Raw genomic sequence first — 19,180 nt, 5'->3', positions numbered from 1 at the left:
TAAACACGGGCACTCAAGCCTCTGGGACCCAAGCTCTGAAAACCTCCATGATTAGTTTCTTCTTTAATGTGACACTGAGAAAAATTAAAGAAAAAAACAGCATTAACTGGGTAAACAAAAACAATAGAAAGTGTAGAAATAATAAAATCAAGCAAAAAAGGATAATGGAAATTAAACAAGTCATAATAAGGAATGTTAAAAAGATAGGACCATATTATAGATAGATGAGGGCAATTCGATGAAAGTAATCAATGAGTAGTCATTGTCACCACTGTTCCTTTAAAATAATGTCTGTCATAAAAATAACTGAAGTTTTTATAGGGTGTATAAATAACAATTTAGAAAGAAGACTGCAAAGTTTAATGGCATCTTGCATTCAAGGGACGTTCGACAACTCTAAAATATGTGAGTTCACATCACAGGGATACACAGTCGGCTCAGATGGAAAGGAATGGCCTCAGCCAACTCCCAAGATTATGAAAAAGATGTGTCTCTGGTCTCAGATGGAAATAAATATCAGGTCACCCATGTTGTTTGCAGGTCTGAAGCTAGCAGAATGAAATTAAGTTTGCAAAATTTAAGGGTGACTGCTTCTTAGACATGAAAATTGTATCTGTTGAATGTAATTCTATAGCAAAAAAAAACCAACAAAAAAAACGGAGAGCTAGAGTATATTGTTTCTCAAAGGAAGAAAGCAGCTGTGATGCTGAGAGAGAGAGTGATTGAGAAAGGCTTCCTGGCTGGACACATGAAAGGATGAGAAGAAATCCGACCAAATGAGAATAAGAGCTGGCCACTAAACTAGTGAAAAGGTTAGGGAAGTACAAAAGATTTTTTTTTTAAGTAGCTTTTAAAGGAAGCCTGGAAGAAAGGGTCCAAAAAGAGAAATTCCTATTTTAAAGTACCATCTCACTCTAATTCTGACTATAAAAATGACAGCAAGGTCCTGATCTATTCTGTCCAGTGATGTCCTCATAAAATATCCTAGGTTTACAAATCTGTTTACAAACCAAAGACGAATCTTCTCACTGTTCTTTCTCAACCACAGCCCGGGCTCTCAGCAGTCGAAGGGTGAATTTTCTGCTCCTTACACGATCACTAGGAATTATGATTCAGAAAAAGACACTGGAGGGAAAAGTTACTGCTGTTTGTGTAAGGGAAAGTGGTTTACGCTTCGAATGATTACTAGTATTATTAGGAATAAAAACAAATCCTTAAACTGCAGTAACCTGTAGACACACGAGAAACTCAATCAGAAAGATGACCTGTGTATCTGAGGATCACGATTGTGCACCATCATAAAAGGTGAACGACAAGCAACACACAGCTAAAAAAGGAAACACTGTTAAACTTAACTAAAAATGCAGAATGTTTAAGGAGTTGCCTACATCGCCCTTAAACACTGCAACCAATAATTTAAAGTGTTACTGATAGTATCCGAGCTATAATTTGGTCTCCAAAGAGACATCTGAAATGCTAAAATAAGTAAGCTGGAAAACATCCATCACCAAAAGTGCAGGAATGATGGTTAATATTTCCGTAGCAGTGCCCCATGCTGTCTTCGTGCTTTCTTGAGACTATGTTGTTTTTAAGGAGATATCTCTTTGTTTCTGTTGCTTAACATTTTTATTAATGATTCTAAGAGAAGAATTTCATGTTAACACCCAATGGTGATGAGAAAAGGCAGCAGAGGGTATCTTCAAAGACAGACTCCAAAATCAAAGTAATTCTGGCAAAGTAGGCTACTAAATTCACACATCACAAGAGGAAATCAAATGACACAACACAAAACATGGAGATGGGCTGCTATGAGTGATGCAGAAAAGATATGTAGATAATATTGCCCTTTATATAGAAAAACGATGCCACTGAACACTTTCCACCCCACAGGGCACGCGCATTTTCTCCTACGGGTGACGGATTTTTGTTAGTTTAACCACACTCTGCTTCAGTTTTTCTGCTAACTCACGACCTTGTCAGCCGTGGCCAACAGAACACAGTGACAACATTTAAATGGTGGACTGAGGACCCACTTCTCACTGGTCCCATGTACAACTTTGAGCTGAAGCTAAGCCAGTAGATATACAGTGAAAGACTGAATATCTCTGCCCGAAAGCAAGCACAATATTGTGCCAGACACGTGCACTGTAGCTTATGGGAACTGTTGCCACGTCCTCCTTCCAGGCTCATTACAAAGCAATGGACAGCATGGTCTGCTAGGAGAGGTTTATCCATTCCTGGCTGTGTGACCACAGGCCAGATATTTAACTTTGCTGAGCCTCATTGCTTCTCAGCCACCAAACGGGCATGGTAAACACACTAGCAGGCCTCACAAGAGGTTTTGAAATGCAAACTGATTAGACACTTGGATGCACTTTGTAATAGGTAAATATGATCAGTACAAGGTCTTTCTTAGTATAATAATTTTAAAAAGAAGTCATTACAGGGAACGGAAAAGATTTCGTGGGCAAGTCACAAAAAAAGGTCAAGATTTGGGAATGTTCAAAGGAGGGGAAAAAAACAAAATCTGAGGCCTTTGCTAGCCTTTAAAGCTATGAAAAGCTTTCACTGAGGAGTTAAAACAAAAACAACAGAACTAAAGATAAATGGGTTTACTTTGAATCATGAAGGATTTAGGTGAAGTTATCTTTACAAAGAATTTTTCAATATAAGAGTTGGAATACAATGAGACAATACTATCTTCATCCCTAGAAATCTTTACTAACTGGGCAAATACTTTTCTGAGGCAACAAAAATACAACCATTACAGAAAATAAACAAATGAATTTAAATTGACTTCCAAAGTAAAGTCAGCAAATTTCTCTGCAAAGGGCCAGAGAATAAATATTTTAGGTTTTGTTGGCCATACAGTCTCTGTCATAAGTACTCAGCTTTGCTGGTGTATGTGAGAGCTGCCACAGGCAATACTTACATGAATGGGTGTGGCTGGGTTCCAATAAAACTAACTATTTACAACAGGTGGCAGGCTGGATATGGTCAGTAGGTTGTAGTTTTCTGATCTCTCTTCTAAAAGTTCCTTCCAGTTCTAGGATTCTAATCTATAAAACCCAGCTATAGCAAACGGTGACACTCAAACCAAGTGGAAAATACCATCATACTCACTATACTATGCCACTGGATTGGGTGCCACCTTTTCTTACCTAGATCTTGAGAATATAATAAGTTGATCTTCATAATCAGCTCATTAGGATAATACATCATTGGTGATTTTTTTCCTTTTTAGCAAAACACAAAAATGTTTACATATGTTTATGGCTGTAATATCCAGACTTTGTAATCCAAGTGTATAATATTACAATCTGGTGCGCCAGGAAGCATATGCCATATGCTCTGCTTTTTTGTCATTTCTGCCAATGGGAAATATTTTTTTTTTTTTAAGGTGAAACCGTGTGTGGGAAGATACTCCTTTTGTCCTATTTTTTCCATCTGTTAACTCTATCATCTCGATCTTCTTCCTCACCGCACCTTACTCTTCAAACGAGATGGAAACAGCAACCCCAGCCCAGGGAGGAGGCCAAGAGGGGACCAGGAGCTGGTCAGACCAGGCTAGGGGACCCGGGACCTTTAACAGTTAAAGCTGGATACGGAGTCCGGTCTTGACTCCAAGGGCCAGGAAGGAAAGCACGTCACTCGGCTTGGAAATCAGGCCAAACTGGAGGAGACTTGGGAGCAAAAGGAGGAATGGGAGCGAGACGCGAGTTCAGGAAGGAAGAACGGGCTTCGGTGCCAGAGGCCCATCCACCTGGCAGCCCGCCCTGTGCTGTGTGGGCGGAGTGGCCTCCTCGAAACCCGGGCTCATAGGAGACAAACAACTCCCCTCTACTTCAGTGCCTGCAGCCAAATCATCTTGGACTTTGATTGTGTCAAATTCTCTACCTCGGTGTATTTATTTCCTGCTATTGCTCAATGGGAAGGTTGTTTTTTTAAATCTAACGATCTAATCAAACGTTGCTGTCCTGGTCATTCTAAAGATGTAACACGCACGTGTGTGTGCATATATATAATTTATATTACTTTATAGTTATATTTTCATATGTGTATACACATATATACATCTACATATGTATTTTCTGTATATATACATATATGTTTTTTAAGGTAGCTTCTCTTTAAATGAGAAGCAATGACTTGTAAGTATCTTGATTTTAGCAACTTGCTACCATGTTTAGCACTGAAAAAAGACATAGGGCCGAGAACTTATTTGTTGTCCAACTTGAGGCCTCAAATTCAACAATAAGCTTGTTGGGCGCCAGCACCCATGGGTGAAGAAAGCTTTTGCAGACTTGATACATTAGTGAGAACACCCAGGATAAAACAAAGAAGGAGTGAAATTCTTCTGAATTTGGACTATAGATACTAGGCTTATATTTCTTAGGGTTATTTCTGTTGTAAATGACAGATGACAGAAGCTCCAATTCCAACTGGTTTGAGCTAAAGTAGCTAAAATGCCAGGGGTAGAACATCAGGCACTACTGGACTCAGGCTCAGACACTGCGAATCAGAACTCGGTTCTCCATCCCCCAGCTCTGTGCCCACAGGGGTACAGTCTATCTCTGGTCCCAGACGTGTGATTGCAAGATGACTACAGTTGAAATCCCGCCAGCAAAAGCCAGAGCGAACAGCTGATGGTTCCAACGGGGTCATGTGCCCTTTCTGAACCCAATTCTTCAAGCTCTTCTCAGTGAAGCTGGAGTCGCAAGCCACCCTCAGAGGCTCTGGAACTGTGTGAACTGAGAAGCCTAAGAGAAAGTGGGCACCCATAAGAAAACTGGCACTTTCGCCACAAGAATGGGGAGTGATGCTGGACAGGTGACAACCCTTGTGAAGGAACTCCAAGTTTCCATCTCTGTGGAACAAAGGACAACTTAACAGAGTGCAGGTGGCTAATGGAGGAAGGCGTCCTGCAAGACTCTAACAAAAGTGGCGACATCAGGTCACACGGCTAATGACTTGAGATCGGAGAACTCCCATCTCTCCTTTTAGAAGCACAAAATAATCGGCACTGCATGTACGTAAACATTACAACTTGCTTCTGAAGCCATGAAAGCCCTCTACACATTTCACAGCTGTGGGCAGCCTTTTCCATTCTCCATTTTGTAGATGGGAGAAGTAAAGACGGGATTAAGAAATTCATTTCAGGAGGAATACAGAAAGAAAGTTGGAGGTCATCAAACTCTCTTTTCTCTCCTTACCATAAAATTATCTGCTGTATGTTAATTATTTTGGGCATACCTTGAGAAAGTTCAATGCAAAATTAAGATCTCCAGGATTATTCTAGAGAAAACCTGAAAAGTCATACCATGGGTAAATTGGCATGAAGTTGATTCTGATTTATATCAATTTTTTTTACATTAACATGGTATAAATTGGGTGACTGTTCAACTCTCTGCTTTGCTTAAGAACGTATGATGTTTTAGCCAACATGTTAAAATACACAGACCCAAACTGATGCTTAGCACCACTATGCACAGTTGACACACAGGATAAAGCTCTGTGATGTTTCTAAGGAAAAACTAAGACAGAGACTGTCTTCACATCACAAAATATTACCTATTTTTCTTTGTAAAAGTCATACTAACTGTGCTGCTTTTCTAGCTGACTATACAGATCATGTTAGTCATGTTTGTGTTTCACACTGGTCTATCTCAGCCTTACCTTGCTTACGTCACGAAGTTTCCAAAAAGTCAAAATGTCTTAAGGACTTTAGCTCATTTCCCTCCACTCATAATAACAGATTTCTGAAAGATCATTTTTAAATGTTAAATTTCCCTTCATTTTTCAAAGCATTTAGAATGCTGCCATCAATTGAGAAAAGACAGCTCATTGTTTCATGTTTTTTCCCCACAGAGAATTTATGTCTCAAAAAATATTTTTAAAAAAGGAAAGTTATTTAATACATCTCCTTGGCCAACCCAGAAATGCTATAAATTCAAAATTCATTCTTGTCCAATGTTCTTAATTATAAGATAAGTAATCTTTCCGTGTTAGTTTAATTCCGTCCTATTTATCTTCTCAAGTGGAATGACACATAGCAAATACCATTTGGGTAGTTTTATTAATAAAAGCTTAATCCCATGGCTTGTAGGACATGTCTCAGAATAATGTTTTAACTACAGGAAAGCTCAGTGATTGTAACATCCACTCAGTAATTATAACTGTCCCCCATGTGAGGTAAGTCGTCTTTTCTAGTGTAATTAGTGGTGATTCCTTAAAATGGGTCTCGAAGAGCTCACAGCAGGTGATGGGCTTCAGTTTCCTCCCGTCTTAGAGGTGTAGCAAGGATTATCAGCTTTGCTGTACCTCCGGACTAGATTTTCCATGTCATGGAAAATCAGGATAGGAAACGAAGAGGAACGCTAAACGACAGCATTAATGTCCTACAGAATCTGTTTTCCAAAGAGAATGTTTGCAGATTTTGCTCTAAACACACATACATAACTCTATACAGATGGACAGTCAGAAGGCATACGTGTACACACACCTGTGCACGCAGTTTTTCGTATGTTGGTGTTGGTTGACTGATCTAAGAAACTTAATCACGATATATATTATTGTCTTTCTTACATGTCATATCCATACAAAAGTCTTACAACTATTTTGCAATAAAGTTTGCATATTTGATAGATAACGTATCTCTCTGGGCTAATTTGCCAGGTCCAGATACAACAGGACAATATTATAACTAGGCCATCTTCCCCCCGCTCTTGATTTGGACAAATTATGGATTAATTTAAACAACTCGTGAAGTGTGTGATGACAATCAGGAAAGATCACATTCTTATTCCATCTGCTTTAAACACATGAGGCGTTTGGAAGGGGCTCAGTTTCAGAGTTTCAGAGCGCTGGCTTCGGCAATTCCTGTAACTCAAAGCAATCTTGCTGTGATTGAAAACGAAGGTGTCAACTCAGGCAGGCTGCAAATTGCCAGCAGAGGGGATAGCCATTTTAAATTACTTCCAAAGCCCAAATAAATTCTCCCAAATAGAAATCTGCCTTTATCCTTATTTTCTATCTCCAGGAGATGATATGTGTTTTACTCATTATGCATCACCCTTTCCATTTCTTTCTGCTAAGGCCAAGGAGAATGAGCAAAATGTACTTCTAGACTGCGTGCACTACACTGGGCTCTGCTTATGGCATAAGATGTGTAACAAATAAGACTGTCGTGCGAAAATATGATTTATCATATGAAAAAAATATACCTTACCTTTGAAAAGCACGTTACCAACTCTAAGATTATTTTAAACATAGAAATGAAAATATGTGGAAAATGCTTTGTCCTTAAATCTCCATATAGATTAGTTGCTATAGGCATTCAGCTGCTTCTCACGATAACCTTTTTGGTAAACAGAGAAGATACAATGTTCCATAGCTTTTGCAGATACTTCAACCTGAGACAAGACATTAAGTGACTTCGTTCACAAAATTACTAATGACAGAAATGGCTTCGGGCTTTCTCTCCTGTGATCTCTCTTTAAGCAAGGCAGGGTTTTAGAAATAAACTCAATTTGTGCATTCAACAAACAGAAAAAATATTTGTATTGTGAGGTTTCTTCTCCTCATAATTTAGTTATGTCAGCTATGTACATACTTTAGTTAAAACTTAGTAGCATATGATCATGGCTTGAAAGTTTCTCGATTATATTTACTATGTTCACACATAGTATCACTTAATCAGGAATAGCTGCATAGTTTTTCATAACTGGGACATTTCTGGGGGAAAAAATTAAGTTAATTTATTTTTAGAAGTAAGGGCTTCATAACTGGAACAGTAATTTCACTTAATTGTTCCTCCTTCAGAAAATGGCCTTTAGGATCATCTGACTTGTGAATATCTGTGGGAACTGCCCCTTCCATCTTGTTTGCTGCTTCTGCTACTGCAATGGTTTTTAAAAGTCTGGTCAAATGTAATAATCTTTCCCTTGATGAAAAGTTTCTTGTTCTTGAAATAGAAAAGCACTGAATTTTACTGCCTGTAGAGTTTTAGAGAACCAAGTCGACAGAATTTTAAGCCACCAAAAATGGGGCATGGGAATGGTATAGGTACATCACAACTGGAATGTCGATACACTGCTGGATGGAAAGTTAAACTGGTAAAAACCACTTTAGAGAACCGTTCGGATAGTATCTTGGATATATACATACCCCGTGACCTATCGATTCCACATGTAGATATATACTTAACACTTAACTGCTCTAGTATAATAAGCATTTCCTAAGTCATCAGAAACTCTTCCCAAACTGCATCTAACTTAGAAAAATTTCATTATACGGACATACTTTTCCTCACTTGACCATGGGCGTAATCACCTGTGGTTTTGATCCTATTTCTCCCATTTATTTAAGGGTTTTTAATAAATGTTTCTGAAACTTTAAAGTACATAAAAATCTTTCGAGGATCTTGTTAAAACTCAGATTCTGATACAGCAAGTGTGGGGTGGGCCTGAGATCTGTAATTCCGACATGCTTCCAGGTGGTGCAGGCATCAGGGACCGACCACCTTCTAATTGTTCGAGACTCATCATTTGGGACGTTGGGCAAACACTGAGTGTTTCACTACCTTGACTACACGTGAGAATCACTCAGTCATCTCTTGGAGGTTCTAATCCTTTAGGTCTGGAATGGGGCTCGGGCCACTGTTTTTCAAAAATTATCCCTGCCGATCCAGGATTATGAACCACTGTATCAGTCAGTCTCTGACGGAGCCTGTCCTCATCAAAAACAACTTAAACATCCTGTCCGTGTTAAAACATAACTTTAAAAAGCATATCTTAATAGGACACCTTTTAACACAGTTCTTACGTGATTCCACCACCCTTCATGCCTACCTCCGCTAAGCATGACTTCTGCTGACTTGCATTGATTGGTTACAGCACAAACTTAAGGAGGAACAGGAGCTGACTCAGGAGCTGAGAACAGAAAGCCCTGCTCTCCTGGCCGGGGGCTCAGGGTTAGGGGGCGGGCGGGCGGGACTGTCACTAACCCCAATAAGACTAGAATCACCCAGGGCCTTTTATAGCTTTGTAATTAATTTCAATTCATTGTTTCTCTTGAATTGTCTTTTTTTTTTTTTTTTTACGTAAGGTTAAGAGAGTTGAAACTACAAGCTAAGCCTCGTTTTATTAATATCTAAACTCCACCAGTCACTATTATGTTTTAAACAAAGTTAAATGTCTTCTAATTGCAGTGCTAGCTAATCAGGATGATAAGCCACGCAGGGTATCCTGATTAAACTGTTTTGCTGCCAGTTCATTCAAACCCAGGAAAACACACATACTTTCTTGCACTTATGCATTAATTCACATTCAGGTTAAGTTATTGCATTGCAGCCTGCTGCCCAAGGGATAAAGCTGAGATAGCAAATTATCAGAAATGTATCTTTTATTCAGATAACCTTAGAAGCATGCATACAATCTAAAGGAAATCATCCTTACTTGCTCCAAGCAACTAAAGGAAGAACCAGCATTAAAAACAGTACACCCAAAGGGACCTTAGGCCTGTAAGACATCCTGTAACCTATATCCCCACTAAATATTTACATTCAAATGAAAAGCATTGTTAGGACTCTTTCATCTTGAAGATTAATTTTCTATTTTAATTAAAACTGATACATCACCATTTCCAAGACATTTTTCAGCTCATAAAAATGCCAAATGCTTTTATTCTCCCAATGGCTCTCCCAGTCTATAAACGTCGCTGGTCCAGACTTAAGGTTTCTTTTCCATACACACCAAGAGATTGACACAGAGCACTTGAGCAGCCTCCAGACAGAGGGCTGCTGAAGTTAAGGAATGTCCCACAAGCATAGTTAGTGAAAAACATGCTGAGTCTCACATAATTACTGCGTTGAAGAGAAGGCAATGGAAGAACAATAGGTCAGATAACTACTGTGGTTTACTTTCTGTAAGGCGCAGCCTGAGATGATATAAAAATAATTATACTCACAAACCAGATTTTCCAAACTGCTTACTTAGTTTTTTCTAGGTCAGGATAGCTGGTCAAATCCCTCTGAAAGTTAAGTTTTCCAGCTGACCGCAAATGGGGAGTTCACTTACATTAGTTCTCTGAAGTGCTGCATATATTTAGAAGTTCAAGAGACTATGATGTTTATTCCCCGTTCTCTAAGGGTTTTTCCCTCTGATAAGTACTGTTAGTAGACTGGGGAGAAAGAGCAGATCAAAAGCCATGCTACTGTAAGAGTTTAGCACCATCTTCATTACCATGTCATTAAAACTTCAGGTACAAACAAATAAGTTCCACACGGCTTAAAACTGAATCCACTCTAATACAAATTTATCATTTGCATGTTGACATAAGTATAATTTTCTTAAGTATAGCCAGCTCGATGAGAACGTGCTAATTTTCCCTTCGTTCCAATTTATCCTGTCCTCAATAATTTGCACCAGAAAAAAAAAAATGCAATGGTATTACTTTCCTTTACGGAAGTAAAAGTTAATGCATCGATTGGTCCTTGTGATTTCCAGGCTACATCAGTGGTCTCAGAAATTTAAAGCATGCATTATCATAAACGGACTTGAACCAACTCACCGAGATGTTGATTGTTTGCAAAAAGAAAGTCCCAAGTTTGCCGTGAGCAGAAAGCGGGGCAGGGGCCAAAATCTCTGCCTGCTGAATGAGGAGCTAAAAGGTGACAAAAAGGCACTCCAATTTGACAGCAGAACTTATTCGAGCATTTCCATTAAAAAGAAAAAAGACAGTTTTAGGAAACATGGTCAGTGGGTTTCAAAATGGGCACATTTGTCCCATTAAGAAGAGCCAATGCTAGTTTTTGGCAGGCTTCCAGCCTTGTCAATTATCTCAATCCTAGTACAGTCTTCAGTCCTGGTGGGATTTCCACCTACTCGAGGGTCCCCTACCAATTTCCCCAACCCTAATTGTCTTTGCCTGTCTCTCAGATATACTGCAGAGTATCCCTGTCTCTGGAAATTAATCACTATTTGAGAGATTAATTGGAATTTTAGGACTCTTAATTGTAATTTCCTCTTCGTCTTGCTTTTTTAATTTTGAGGGAAACCTACAAGGACTTTTTCAACAACTAAAACGTCTATTTTTTTTTTTAAAAAAAAAGATGTTCCAAGACCCCAAAATAGCTGCTTTTCTGACATTTTGACTCTATGGTGTATCAGTCATTACACCCGGAGAATTACTCAGGCTTAGTTACAAACTCCACCTGGGGATTAAAAATAATTGGTTTACACAATAAGATGAATTATACATAACCATTAAGATATTAAATGATACCATTTCTACTCTCTCAAAAGAACTCTTTCACATTCAGAATCAGTCATCTAAAGGAAGAGTAAATAATTTAAAACCGAAAGAACAGATAGTAGCTAAAAACTTATCCTATAGGTTATGGTCCTCTGAAAGCCTTTTTTTCCCTTAGGAATTGAATCTGCCTTATGACGCAAAGACACACACATATGCATCATGTCCCACAAAGACACATTGACACACAGACACAAACCTAGACACAGATACACGTGTATGCACACAGCAATTCACAGACTCACCCATATATGCAGATATTCTCTCTCTCTCTCTCTCTCTCACACACACACATACACACACGCACACACACAGCACTACTTTCCACCAAGCAAATCTTTGCCCTAGAATGACAGAGCAACAAGTATTTTTAATTCCTCTTGAACCAGTAGTAAATGTCTTCTGGCACCACAGAAACCTAAAATTGTAAGTCAGACAGAAGAAAAAAACTTTGGAAAACAGACTTAGACTCCTGTGCTGGCTTTCTTCGAGGTAAGGAGTGACAACTGCAGGCCTGCCCCCAGGCTAAACATGGCCAATAATCAGGACATCCGGGAGGCCTCCCAAGACTGACATTTGCAGAACCAGAGAGAAGGAGAAACTGGGAGCACTATCCAGGACGAGAGAGGCAGGCGGAGAAGGAAGTGGGCAGCCTCCCTTTCTGTCTTCTCGTTTTCAGTTTAGAAGCCGCACCTGTGCCACTGTTTCTAAGGATCTCCATGTAGAATTTCTGGCATCTTTAAGAGGGTACAAAAAAAAAACCTCCGAAGACAGTGCTCCAGGGGGTAGCAATTTCAGGGAAGGGTTCCGAACTACAAATATTTATACCTGATGACTTTACAAGTTCTGAAAAGTTCCACCAAGTCCACATTCACTATCAAGCCTTGGACCATATACTCCTTTGTGGTGAGGCTCACATCTCCGTTTATTCCGTCATTCATTCGAACATGTTTTTAAGAAGCTATGATATGTAGGCCCTCTGCTAGCAGCTGGTGGCCTGAGGGTTGCTGCTTTATGCAGTAACAACTGACTGGGGACGGACGGAATAATACCTTACAAGGAGGCTGCTTCTTAGCTCCTTACGTCCCCAGAGCCATGCATGGTGGCTGGCGCCAAGTGCGCACTCAATGTTTATGGAAAAGAGAAAGAAAAAAGAATAAATAAGGATGAGAAGAAGAAGGCTCAGAGTATTGCTACCTCCCTTACCAGTTGTTCATATAAAGTATCGGGGTGATTCAGTAAATAAGGAATATGCTCACCAGTAGAGTAGTATATACCATACACTCAAACATAAAAATATTTATCTACCTCCATCTGAAATTATGACTGTTAAACATACTCAGAGGTGACAATGTTTCCAGTAATAGAGCCCATATCAAATCAGTCTCTGGTCAATCAGTTGGTGGCGATTAGGGCTGATAGCATAGGAAGGCAAACACCACACCCCGTGGATTGAGGGTAACAGGCCCATAGAACAGAAGGGACAAAACTGCTCTGTGAGACACGAGGTGAACAGTTCCTGTCAGAGTCAATACTGACCCAGGAAGCTTTCCATCCTAGCAGAGATGACGCTTCCTAGAAAAGTCAAGTTCGAATGGAGTAACAACATATGGCCAAAGGAATAACGGGCCAGAGGGCCAAGGACAGGTTCCTTACTCCGGCTCCACGTTTGAAGAAGTAAAACATTAACAAAAGCGTGAGGGCTGCTGGGTGCTGGGACCCATGTTAATCCCCTGGGCGGTACAAAGATAAGAAACCCAGGACCTCCTCCCGAGGCGCGTACCATCGATTAGTCAAAAGCCACAGGAAAGGAGGCCATATTTAAGTAGAAATGAAAGTACAAAAGATACTGAAATGGCTCATTTTTGACAGTAAGAAAGAATTTCTTCAATGGTGGCTCTGGCAGCATCCAGAAATACATCTTCAGAATCCGGAGCAAGAAAGCATGGCCACAGCTTTATTTCATTAAAGTTGCTGGTATTTTCTTCCTCAGACTAATGAACAGAGATACTGTTGATCAGACAGAGAGGAATTGCTCACGTGTGTGTGTGTGTGTGTGTGCGTGCGCAATAATAGTAATTATATCTAGTAAGTGAGATGTATTTTTTAAAAAGAGTCCCCATCTTTTAAGATACCAACCAAAATATTTATAGATGAAATGATACCGGGCCTGGGATTTTCTTCAAAATAATCCAGAGGAGGAGGATAGAGTTCAGATGACTCCAGGCCATAAGTGCATCATCGTTGAAGTTGGCTGATGGATTGGTCATTATAGTTTTCTCTTTAAATATATTTGCAGTGCTCTCTATAAAAAGTCGTTTAAATTATAAATGGGTAATAAAAAGCCTGCTGAATACGTAGGAAAAGATAAAACTTTTAAACGATCATTCAATAAAATGGTGCTATTCAGTGTAAGTTAAAAAAAAATGAACAAAAGCTCCTTGGAAATTATTCTTAAATACGAACACGAAGCCTGCACAGGGTGCCATGTATACCACCGCCATGCATTAAGCAAGGAAACGCAACCTACTACATCTCTGCAGTTCTAGGCCATTTTATAAATGTTTTTCAAACTGTCAGTTGCCACCCTATAGTAATGGATCCTGGACTGGTCAGGTCCAAGGGGCCTGACCAGTTTCTAAAAATGAATCAGAATGTAATAGAAAATATCGGAGTACATCACACATGAAGGGGGAAGCACTGTTTGTGGAGCTTGTGTCTGCGTGTGCGCATGTGCGTGTGCATGCACACACACACACAGTGTTCGTGTTCAGTCTACTCTCGATATGACAGCCAGAGCGGTTCTGTTAAAACCCCAGTTAGAGAAGTGTCACCCTTCTAGAACCCTCTTGGGACAACCTTTCTCACCCAGTGTAAAAGCCGAAGTCCTTACACTGGCCCACAAGGCCGATCATGATCTGCCCCACCCATTTCTGTTCAGTCCTGTTCACCCCTTACTCACGCCAGCCCCACTGGCCTTATCGCTGTATGTGGAACGCACCAGGCACACTCCTGTATCCGGGCATTTGCGATTGCTGCCTCCTCCGTATGGAATGCTCCTTCTCCAGATATCTGTATGCTGGCTCCCTCCTCTCACCACCAACTGTCCTGTCAGTGAGGCCTTCCCTGACCACACGATGTAATATTCAGACCCCCACCCCAATATTTTCTATCTCCCTTCCTCCTCTATTTTTCTCCATAGAACCTATCACTTTCTAATATACTACATAAATTACATGTATTATAATTACATATAATAATGATGTATATATTCGATATATAGTTTCTTTTGTTTATTATCTCTCTGTACTCAGAAACTCCATGAAGACCAGAATGTTATCTGTTCACTGCAATAATAGCTCTAACACTTAGCATACGGTAAATACTCAACAAATATACAATTACATGGTGGGTGTGCATGGTATGTGTGTGTGTATGTATGTGTGTGCTGATGTAATATACAATATATTTCTTCGCGTGAGTCACATTCAGAAAGGCTTGTATGATATTGCCCTGGAGCAGGTTTGGAACAGCTCTGGGCTTAGAGTGACGACTGAAAAGTAAGTACAGCACAGGCACCCAGCAGTTCATGCTTTGCAAACCAGGGGCCTGGGATCAGTGGTGCCAATGGTAATTTCCATGTGAAGTGTGTGTGCGGGGAGGACTGGCTGTTCCCTGGGGGATACCACCAAGGAACCGTAAATTGGCAAGAGGAAATAGACAGTCGGAAAATCATAAAATTTTCAAGACCCTCAGAGATGATCTGGTTCAGCCTAATAATTCTACAGATGAGCATCAGAAACTTACGAAATGATCATGTAATTTGCCCCGGGCCATACAAAAAGCAAATTCTGAGATGCAACTGGCACCGACTTTGTTCAATGATCTTTAAATAAAAGATCCTGCCATAAAAATGAAAAACAGAAATCCACTCTCCAAAAGCCTTCTGCCTGCTCTTTTTTTCTTTAGAAATAACCTGAGATTCTTTCTCCAATTAGGTGCCAATCATTCCTTCCACTCAAGCCTTGGCAATTTGCAGGGCTCTCTGTTTTAAAAACAAAGAGCTGCTAATGATCGCCATTTCCCATAAATCAAAGCTTTAAAAACTCCTTACCATAGCAACCAGGAGTGGTTGAATTATCTACTATTATTCCCTGAATTTCTAATAAAACAATTCTGACACCAGGTCCAGGGATGTTCAAGTCAGTTAAGAATCAAAACCTTCAACCATCACTGTCCTACTTCACATTAAAGTTAAAGAATCTATTTTTGAATGGAAAAATTTCTTTCCAAATTTTCTGTAACCATCAAACAAAGTGCTTCAGACCGTAAAGTGCTAACAAGTACGAACGATACATTGGTAAAAGCTGTCAGTCATTTTAATTTGAACGGGAAGCAGAAACATTTTGGTTAGGTAGTGAACATCATTAGAGAGTGAATCGGGCACTGGTTGTTTGGCTCTCAACTGGACCAATAAGTCCTTCGACTGGGAGAGGCCAGGTTTCTTAGAACTCGCAGTATTTCTGTGGTGGCCTCAGGGGTTCCACAGGCTGAGGACATTCACGACATAACTGGCAGACATCCTTGGTTCCTACTTCCTCCTTCACAGACCCCTGCTCTGTTCAGGCGTCCTCACTCCGTCAGAGAGACTGACCCCGCCCCCATTCCAGGAAGGGGTCGTGGCTGGACTGAGTACATCATGGGAACCCTGTTCTCCTTGACAGTGACTGGCTCACATACAAGCATGTGACAAAACTGCAGCCAGTGAGGCCAGGGGAAGTCTACTGGGGCCAGGGGCGCGTCTGTGAAAGGTTTTCTCACTTTCCGCCCAGCCAGGAGGAAGAGACTACTCCTTCTCTCCTTCTAAATGTGATGCCAGGGACTGCTGCTAACTCCTTGACACCATAAGAAGAGCAAGGCTGAGAACAGAGCCCCTCCACTGAGACGGCAGAGTTGCGAGAACTGCAGAGAAGGGTCGGATGCCACTGTGTATGGCGTCTCCATCTCCCACTACTTCTTAGGATCTTCTGTATTTGTAGCAGAAGCATCCTAATCCATACGATAATTGCACCCTGGAATGTTCTGGTCAGGAAGCGAGGAGGTGTGAACGTGCTATGCATATTGGTGTCCGATGAGAAAAGTGGCAAATGAGCAGCAGGTCTCAGGAACAGTGCATCTTTTGTTAGGGAAAACTTGGCCTGTGACATCAGGAAGTAGAGGCCCAAGGTATAATAAGATCCGCACCTGGAGTGAGATGTCAGGGCAGCTGCCAGAGGCCAGCGCGAGGCACAATACCTTGCCCATGTGTGCTCTTGTCCTGAGCAACTCAGGGTGGCAGGATTTCCCCCGAGGGAAGACACCAAACGACAAATCCACTGCAGCCCATACCCACTTCCTCCTCCAAGTGCCAGGAAAATACTCTGAATGGGACGTTAAGGAAAGAACTAAGGAAGATGTTCCAGTGCTTGCTGCTTTGCCTTCATACTCCCACGAGTGGGTGGCTATCTGTATCTTGTATGGGTGCTGACCTTCATTGTCCCATGGGCAGAAAGAGGGACAATGTGATGGGGAGCCAGCCATCCTATAAACTCATACAGGCCATTGAAGATTGAAGCCACCCAGGGACTGTTCCCTGAAGACACCAGTCTTTATCTTCATAAGCTCCCACTAGAGCCAGGTCGGCGTCCGACCTACAGAAGGTATCTTGCTCTAAGAGACTCCACGCCTGGGGGGAGAGGATGACGTTTTTTTGTATTTTTAACATGTGTTTTGATTGGATTCATTCTGGTGAACTGCATGTGGTTCTAGAAAATTTCATTTTTAATAGTCATGTTTTTAGATCTGATGAAATGCATTTTTCCGGGTGAATAATGTAAACACCAGAAGAACATCCGAGACAGCTGTACCTGTGTAATAATTTAGTCTTCCTAACAAAGTACTTACAGCACAATACTGTGATCTGACATGATCAAAGGTGTCGGCTCTTTGATTAGAAACAACAAAAGAGGCAGCAGATGACACCCTTGGAAACATCTGTGCACACATCCATCTAGTGGGGCCGATGCAGGCAGCAACAGAAGCATCTCTGTGCTAAGAATACCAGCAGCCCCACATACACAGTAGGAAATCTGGGCCCCGGATGACTCACGTTCCACTGTGAGGGCATAAGACTTACGCCCAGGGCTTGAAAAGCTGCATAAAAACCTAATTAACTAGTCATGAGAAATGCATTAATTGCTTTGTCCAGCACCAGCAGAGGAGACCTGCTGCTCTCCTTCATTCCTGAGCTAAAAGGAGGATGCTGCAACCTTTAGGGGGCACTGGGGAAGGTCGAGCTGACCCTGTGAGCCAGCCACTGAAACACCTCTCTCTAGAACCTTCTGAGGAGATCGAGGCTGGCAGCGAAAAGAAAGACAAATGTGGAAATAAAAATGGGGAAAAGAGGGCCCCCCCACCATGTGTTGATCAAGATATCAGTGACTTCGGAGTGCACGTTTCCTATCTGACTCTAAGCATCCTGTCCAGGCAGGACTTGATCTATGGGGGTTTCCTGTCTGCGCACTTTACAGCCTTTCCATATTCTCACTCTTACTATGTCAGTTATTTATTCATTTATTTATTTACTTACTTATTTATTTATTTACTTACTTACTTATTTATTTATTTATTTATTTTGGGTCTCTTAAATAACAGCTTTATCGAGATATCATTCACATACCCTACAATTCACCTGTTCAAAAGTTTACAATTCAATGGCTTTCAGTATATTCACAGATAGGTGCAACCATTACCACAATCCATTTTAGAACAATTGATCAGCCCAAAAGAAACCCGTACCCATGACCAGCCACTCCTGTTTCCCTCCAACCCTCTCAGCCTGGGAAACAACCAATCTACTTTCCGTCTCTCTGGGTTGCCTATTCTAGGTGCCTCATATAAGCGGAATCATGGAATGTGTGGTCTTCTGTAACTGGCATCTTGCACACAGCATAATGTTTTCAAAGTTCATCCCTGTGGCAGCATGTGTATCATATTGCTTTTTAAAAATTTCTCTGCAGCCCTCCCTGACGAACTATAGTTTTACTTCTTATGTCCCTAGAGTTCTTCTTATGTTCACTATTTACTCCTGAAAAGTGCTTGTGAGCTAGAAATCAGGTTTAAAAAGTCCTGCTTCAGAGAAGTCTATGTGATTTTGCTGGGGGTCTCCTATTGCAACGATGTGCGAATAATCCATATTATGAGTTTTTTTCAAAACTAATTTTCTAAAAATTATTAAAGGCATGTGGCTAATATGAATCACTGACAGGGTATTATAGAACTGATTTACATTCAAGAGATAAAGGAGAGGCTATGGCAGCAGGCCTGTGATAGAGCTTGAGATAGAAACATATTCATTCACCCAACAAGTAGTTATGGACTGGCTACTGCATGCCAGACAGCACCCTAGGCACTGGGGATTGGCGGTGAACAAAAACAGACAAAAACATTTGCTCTCGTGGGGCATGTATTCTAGCGATATGTAATAAAATTACTTAAAGAAGAAAAAACAAGAGAACGATAAGTAGAAAATTCAAAGTAGTGGTTACTGTTGGAGGGAGGGAAGGAGAGAAGGGAAAGGACTATCCAGGAAGAGGCAAGGTCGATGTCCCTAGGTTGAGCGGTGGCTTTTTCTATAAGAGTTAGGTTGCTGTGCTTTGTAACTTGCATGTCTGGTACAGACATTCATTTGCATATATTGAATCTTACATCAAATACAATTTTAAAAAGAACCACTCCTCTGAATTAGAAAGTATAAACAGTGGTATCCCTTTGGACGAGAGATTTGTCTAGGCTAATTTAAAACGTTTATGGGAATGTGTAATGGACCATG

The 19,180-nt window shown here is 40.8% G+C and overlaps 1 protein-coding gene across 1 annotated transcript in view; it reads right to left on the bottom strand.

Annotated features, from left to right (window-relative positions):
* The window catches only part of CHN2 (chimerin 2), a 263,990-nt gene that overhangs the window by 232,309 nt on the left and 12,501 nt on the right, over positions 1 to 19,180 (bottom strand). The window lies entirely within an intron of this gene.

Source organism: Pteropus medius, unplaced genomic scaffold (genome assembly GCF_902729225.1).
Source record: "Pteropus medius unplaced genomic scaffold, Ma_sr-lr_union100, whole genome shotgun sequence".
In the NCBI taxonomy this organism is placed as follows: domain Eukaryota; kingdom Metazoa; phylum Chordata; class Mammalia; order Chiroptera; family Pteropodidae; genus Pteropus; species Pteropus medius.
This window is presented reverse-complemented; position numbering and strand designations above follow the sequence as displayed.